This window comes from Thermobia domestica, chromosome 14, assembly GCF_964235325.1.
Source record: "Thermobia domestica chromosome 14, izTheDome1.hap1.1, whole genome shotgun sequence".
NCBI lineage: Eukaryota > Metazoa > Arthropoda > Insecta > Zygentoma > Lepismatidae > Thermobia > Thermobia domestica.
In genome coordinates this window covers 51511006-51519125 of record NC_137467.1, presented here as the reverse complement: position 1 = coordinate 51519125, position 8120 = coordinate 51511006, and positions in this window count along the sequence as shown.

The following is an 8120-nucleotide window of genomic DNA, read 5'->3' as shown; positions in this document are numbered from 1 at the left end:
TGGTAATAGTTGTCGGACTGAAAGCTTTCTGTGGATACTGGGTGGAAGGGGCGTTACAAGATTCGAATACAGGTCAAGTACTTTTTTGTTTTTTACATTTAGTTTAGAGTATTGTTATTATTGTTAATATTTATGAATAGATCTCAGTCTTTAATAATTTCTTTGAGTATTGAATTATACTTTAAAAATAATTTTTATAGTAATTCTAATATTTTGAAATTAGAAATTTTTCCTCCAACATTATAATTCCACGGAATTTTTTTAAAATTGGAATACAGAATTAAGTATAAATTTACTTTTTGAAATTTATAGTGACTCAATCACTTTAATTCAATTGAATATAATATATTTTTCATTGAATATAAGAAATTTTGACAGAATTATTCTTCCAGCCTTTGAAAAATTTTGTATATATTATTATAATTATTGGAATATTTGAACATTTTTGATTTTCCTTCCAGTGTTGTTGCTTTGGTCGAGTAGATTTCCATCTTATTACTATTGTAGTAAATAGTAGTAATTATATATGTTTAGTTATAGTATTCTATTCTTATTTTGTTTTGTTGTTCTTTATAATCTTGTTTGTTAAAATCTTGATCAAATAATGGAGTCTCGACAAGAATATGTTAGTATTGACATGTCGAATGCAGATTTCTTAACAGTAGACGCTACTGGTTATCCTAGTTTGGATCAAAATTCAAGTTTTGGTAATATTAGCATGGAGCTTACTCCTCCATTAGCAAATAGTTTTAATGTAAGATCGTTTAGAGTTCCTATTAATAATAATATAGTTAATCAATCATTGATGAACTCAGTTGATCTAGATAGAGCCAGTCGTATGGCTAATCCATCCAATAGTCATATTGAGAGATATGATCCCAGAGTGACTTTTTCGGAACCGCCTTTAAGTAGAAACATTCCGAATACATCTTCTAGTAGTAATCAGGAGAACGAGTTGGTATACAGAATAGACATCTTAACTTAGGGCACTATTATAAAAGAGTTTCTAATGTTATGAGTTCGACTCCGAAAGTGGGCTTAAATAATCCTAGTCTTGGAATGCATGGTCGTAATCCAATTATAGGAACCAGAATATTTCTGAAGGTGATAGGGTTTATAACTTTCCTGTGAATAGACAAGATCATGTGTATTCAGATTTTAATTTAGAACACAAGTTGATGACTAAATATACCTATCATAAATCTTTAACATATTTAGAGAATAAACTGTCAGAATTTAAGAACATTAGTGGAAATAATAGCATTCAAACTTTTGATACGTTATTTAAAATCGAAGAAATATTAATGGATACTAGCTATTCATTTAATATGGTTCCATCAGTACTTCTTTCTAAGTGTGATGGTATAATATTAAAGGAAATTACATCAGATTTGAATAATAATTTTGATTGGGTTTATTTTAGGAATAATATTATGTCTAGATATATTACACCCACGGTTTTGCATTCACTAATCAGTGAAAAAGTCTATAGAAAACAGGGGTTGACAGAATTAATTAATGATTATGTTAAATCCGTAATGATATCTATGGATATTTTACAACTCGGTTTAAATGAAGGTCAACTAGTAGGTATCATATTAAATGGTATGAATCCGAATCAACGATTTCGGATGTTAAACTATTATTTTCCAGCAAATAGACAGGAATTGCTAGAGATATCCGAACAATATGTTTCGCATAATAGAGAACAATTAGAGTGCATTAAATTGCTGAGGAGTAATAAAGGCAAGGAGAAAATGTCTTGTTCGAATATAGGTTCTTCAATAAATAAGAAAGAATATTGTAATACAAATCCGAATTTTGATTTACCTAATGTACAATCGAATCACATGAAGAATAGTTTTAGGGTTTCGGATGCTTCAAGATTTTCTGAGAAATTTGTTAGGAATCGATTAGATCCTCCGGTTAAAAAGAATAATAGTGTCCTATCAGAAATGGACGGATTTGTGGCATCATTCGTCATTAGTAAAATAAATGTTAACAAATATTTGTGTTGATGGGGGCTCTAGCTTCAACTTAGTTAATCGAGACTTAGTGAAAAGATGCAATTTGGAAGAACATGTTGGTAAGGTGGATGAAAGAACCATCAATGCGCCTTCTGATCTTAACTTTGTTACGGATGAAGAGGTGACTTTGGTGATAAACTTATCCGGATATTTTCAATCTGTGATATTTAGAGTAACTGATAATCTTCCTTGCGACAGTTTATTGGGAATGCCATACCTGCGTTCAACGTCGGCGTTAGTAGATTATGATAAACATATTTTGGTTCTGTGTAATGCAAAGAAGCGTGTGCGACTTAACTATCGCAGGGATTTTGTTGAATCACTTCGAAAGGGATTTAGATCTGGTGAACAAGTTAATCAACAAGAATGGACTGGTGGAAAGGTTCGAAAGAACTTAGCAACTAAATCAACTGGAATATCTTCTATGTTTATTAGGGCAGATTCGTATTCAATCCGTCATAACGAAAAGGGTGTGCAATGTCACCTCGATCTTCAACATCTGGAAAAACATTTATTAACTATAAATGCTCCTGATGCTTCGCAGCTTCTTGGGCTACGAAATTTAATTGAGGGAGAGTTATCGAGAGACAGCATTAGTGTTGACAGAAAATTTGGAGGTTGGATACTGATCAAGTTTGTCCAGAAACCTCTTCCATTACCCATAAGTCAGCGGATAGTGACCAAGATTGTTTACATAGTAGATCTTTAGTAGACTTAGCGATGATTTCGACAAATGTTGGTGACATAGAAGATAAGAAGAATTCCAAGGAATATATAAAGTGTGACACTGGTTAAAAGACTGTTCCAGATTTAAACCGTTCAGAGGTGGATCCCAATGTTAAGAAATAGAAAACATCGAAGAAGAAGAAGAAGAAGAAGAAGAAGAAGCCAAAGAAAAAGAAGTCGATGAAAAACATTATAGATGGTGCAAATGAACAACAGATTAAGAGCGATCATAGTGTTGTGTTTGAAAAGGAAAAGAAGAACGTTGTTTCAGTTCCTACAGGGACTTCTCAAGTTTAGAACAATGATCCATCTAGTTCCTCGGAAGCTTCTGACGTGGACGTCGAGCAGTCAGAGAAATTCCACGCCTTGTTAAACAAGAATAAGAAGTGTATTGGGGAGGAAATTAATCGAAATTCAGTTAACAATTATGATCGATTCCCGCAGGTGAAAACCCCAGAAAACGTACAGGTGAAAAACTCTAATCGAGAATCGTGGAGTTTTCGAAATCCTGATATAGATTCTTTCATGGGTTCGATAAAGGATCAGTACTCTGATGTAATTACCAATAGAATCGGATGTATTAAGGGATGTATAGGAAAATTATATCTAGCTGGAAACAAACCTTTTAAGCAAAATCCGTTCCCTGTTCCTAAGAATAAAGAGAAAGAATTTGATGCTCAAATTTCAGAATTAGTTAGGCAGGGTATTTTAATTGAAGTTGATCATTCAAACTACGCCAGTAGTTGTTTTTTAGTTAAGAATAAGGATAATAGTTATCGAATTGTAGGGAACTTTGTTAAAGCTAACGAACTGATTGTAAATGATCCCTTTCCGTCTCCGAACATTGAGGAATGTTTAGCTGGCTTATCAGGCAAGCAATTCTATTCAAAGAAAGATTTAAAGAAACCATATTTTCAAATTGTACTGGATTCTAGCTCACGTGACATCACTGCAATTGTTACGGCAAAAAGTCTTTTTCAGTTTACGGGAGTCTCAGTAGGTACTAAAACTGATAGAAACATCCTTAACCGAGTGATGCATAAAATACTTGGAGATTTGGAAGGGGAAGGAGTACGATCATATTTTGATGATGTTCTCATATTTTCAGATACTATAGAACAACACAAAAATACTATAATAAAGGTGTTAGAAAGATTTCGAGAATTTAATGTTACCATATCTCAGGATAAATGTTTGTTTTTTTCAGTCAAAGTTTAACTATCTAGGTTATATTATTACCGGAGATCAGATGGAAATCGACCCGGCTAGGGTTTCAGCAATTAGAAACATACCACCTCCACGGAATAGGAGAGGTCTTATGAAGATCTTGGGGCTTTTCAGTTATTACGCGAAATTCGCTCCTGAGTTCCAGGAACTAATGGGACCTCTCAGTGAATTAAAATTTCCGAAGAATAAATTTGTCTGGAGTCCTGAACATCAAAGGATTTTAGACAAATAAAAAGACATATTGGTGGAAAACATTGTATTAAAGACCCCAGATCTAAATAAACGCTTTGTCTTAAATGTAGACGGATCAGGAAAAAGCATAGCTGCTTGTTTGTCTCAAGAGAATAGTAACGGGGAACTTCAACCTGTTTGTTTCTTTAGTAAGAAATTATCAGAAGCAGACAAAAATAGAAGCATATACGAAATAGAGTTTATAAGCCTCGTAAAAGCTATGTCCCGATTTAAACACTATTTGGTTAGAGAATTTGACGTCCTGACAGATAAGGCCCTCACTTGGATCTTACGCAACTCAAAGCGTCTATTAAAGTATGGCCCTCGTGTTGAGACTTTGTGCCAGTTTTCATTCAAGATTAAACACGTTAGATCAGCAGATAACGTTATAGCTAACACTTTCACAAGAGTTTACGACCCTTTTGAGTTTAGTTTAGTAGACAAACCGTTAGGATTAGTGGCCTTTGACAGCAACTTGAGATTAGCTCATAGATGGAAGTTACCTCTGATACAGGAACCAATCGAAGATCTTCAAAGAGAAGACCCAGAATTGAAAGCAATAATAGATAGATTAGAAAATTGCGACAACATTCCTGGTATTGTTTCAAATAGAAAGATTCTTATGAAAAGAACTAATTCAGTCCATAACCATTTTAAGATCTTTATCCCTAAGGCTTTAAGGAGAGTTCTGATAGAGTACTACCATGAGGATAAGCCTGTAGCAGCTCATGCTGGTACATATCGGACTCTAAAGAAGCTAATGAAACGATTCACGTGGGGAAATATGAAAGAGGAAGTGGCTGAATTTGTAAAATGTTGCCATAGGTGTCAGCTTTCAAAGGAAGAGAAAAAAAGGAAAATGGGGTTTCTGATATCAGAATATAGTAAGAGGATCGGATCACACTGGTACTTTGACGTTATCGGTGTATTACCTAATTCAAAGGGATTTAAATACATATTAATTGGGGTTCATAACGCTAGCCGCTTTGTAGTGCTAGACAAGTTGATATCGTTATCGTCAGCCTCGATAGTGGACAAAATGTCTGATATCTTCAATCGTCTAGGATATCCAGAAGCTATTTCCACCGATAACGCTTCTGTGTTTATATCAGAATTCTTTAAGAAATTCATGTTCGGACTGGGGATAAAGCATATTACTTTAAGTCCATACCACACTGAAGCGAACGCTGCGGAGAGTTTTATCAAAACGCTAAAATCCTCCATTCAAGCTTACTTTGCAGACAAGCAACATCTTTGGGCGTCTCTAATACCAGACCTTCAGTATACGCTCAATATTAGCGAGCATTCCGGTCTTAGGATGTGCCCTATCGAAGTATTTTTAGGAAGTCCTTCATACACCCCATTAGAAAATCGATGGGATATCTCCGAATCAGATATTGCCGGAAAGTCAAAAAAAGTTTTATGGTCCGATGCCATGAAGAATGTGGAAAAGATCTGGGTTAGAAGAAAACGACTTATGTTGCAAAGAAGACGAGAAGTAGCGTTCCATGTAGGCGACAAAGTATTAATTCGATCGCATGTGAAATCTTCTTTGAAAGACAAGGTTGCTAAATCATTCAGTGATAAATGGACTGGACCATTTATAGTCAGGAGGTTCTTGACACCAAATACTGTTCTAATTTCGGACGAGAACGATACTCCTGATTCCTACAAGTAGAGTCACGTCTCCGAGATTACGTTTTATCCGGTCCAAAGGAATTGAAATTCAAATGAAATGCTGGAAGTGAAATTGGAAATAATGGTAAAGAAAATTGTAAATACTTATTCATATATTTTAATCACGGCCGTGATTATCAAAAATTCTTGTAAATAGAGTATTGTATATAATAATTAATTTTATTTTGTATATTAATTTCATTTTGTATATATAGTATAGTAGTTTGACTTATATTCTTGTAGATTCATGATATATTTAATAGTATTTTGTATGTTAATTATATTTTTCTGTATTTATAGATTCCATTATTAAAAAATCCTGGAGTAGAATTTTTTTGTAAAGGGCTGGTGGATGTGCCGTGTCGTCTTCGTGCGGAATGAGGCCGACAAATATGGACACGTCACAAGAGTAATCAAACTAATAAAGAATAAAAGCACTGTATAATAGATTGAGTAAATCCTAAAATGTTGTAAGAGTCACTATAGAATATGTTAGAATAACTGGTTTGGTTTGATGTGTTCTTCTTTTTAAAGCAAAGAAAAAGTTAAAAAAGTAGGAAAAATCATAAAAATATGTAGAATTTTAAGGTAACAACAGTTGGAAAGACTGTTAAAGGAAATGATTGCAGTCGCGATAGGAGGCGTGATCAACGTATTCCGCTACTACTTTACTTGTATTCCTATTGTCCAGCCGGAAGATTGTCCAGCCGAAGGATTGTATTTTCGTTTCGACAGGGTTTCTCTTTATTGGAGAATGGTTCACTGCTGTTCTTGTTAGTGTGATTTGTGTATTATCGATGTGTATCGATAAAGCCATATTGGTGATATGTCAGTTATATATTACAAAGTGATCAGTGAAAATAAGAATGTTTTATTCCTTGATTTTTCATTTCTCGCAAGCTAACTTAGTGGCAAGTCAAACGGGTTCTTTTTCTTTCCTCTTTTTGTGGCTACTAAATTATGATAGTGAATCAGAGTGTGAAAGCTTTCTTTGAAAGAGTGTTAAATGCTTGTGAATTGATAGCACAGATAGTTATTTGCGTTATAATCTTATGTTCTCAATTCCTTTTTAATTCTGTGCAGAGAAATAGTGCATTTAAGGGGCAGTGTAGTGCGGGGCCTTTTGTGCCAAGTTAAAGCCCGATTAGATCACGTTAATATTAATTCCTATTGGGCATTAGCTCGTTTAGTTTGCTTAAAAACCAGTAATAAATCTTTCATGCCTTATATTTTTGTGAGGAAACTAAGGTACGGAAAGATTTTTCTGAGGAATTACGTTACATAAGAAAACTGACGTTTTTCTACGAATTTGATTTTATTCGATAATCAAAAAAGCTCAGACTGAAGCCATATTATCTAAAGAGAGAGAGGTTAACATATTGAAGGTAAATCCGTATTCGAAACAATTAAAGGTGAGTGAAATTTCTAACTTATTTCCAAGTAGTCGCTGTGGCTTGTTTAAATTTATGTTTGTCCGGTTGTCTGACTTGTGATCCATTCCAGGTCGTATTGCTAATGCAATTCCAACATCTTTTCACCCTTGCGTTAATTCCCGGATTTTTCTGCAATTTTGATCTTTCACGAAGTGCTAAGTAGTAAGGAGGGACAAACATCACCTTTTTCGGTCAAGTCATTATAATTCCAATATTTCCAGATTAATTTGGTTTCTTTTTCAGCTTACAGTTTATATTAGATACATATTGAGTTTTCAGAGTATTTTTATCGTAAAAACCAGACTGCAAATTATTTTCCTCTAGCATTCTCATTCCAAAATTTATCGAAAGGTTTAATGAGTGATATGAGTATATTATTGAATATAAGAGTTGATTGAAACGTTGATTAAGATTTAGTTAATTGAGAATTGAGGTTTTCAACATTTTCATTCTACTGTTCTAGATTTGAAACTGAGAGTTTAAATGAAAGTAACGTTATTTAATTACAGATTAAGATATTTTATATATACTTATTTGCTTGAAATTAAATTATCTCATTAACTTGGATCTTGTTAGTCTTCGTAATGTGAAGAGATTGGAAGCGCGCTAATACATTGTTAAGTGTTCATTTTACTTTATGAAGTCAGATTTGAAATAACGTTCATAGAATTGTTATTGACAATAATATTCGAAATTAAGAGGAAATTAAATTATATTGTTCCAGTAATATTTGCTTAGCAAATAGAATCCTTTTGAAGAATAATATTTAAATTATCATTCTATTTAGAATTCAAGAATA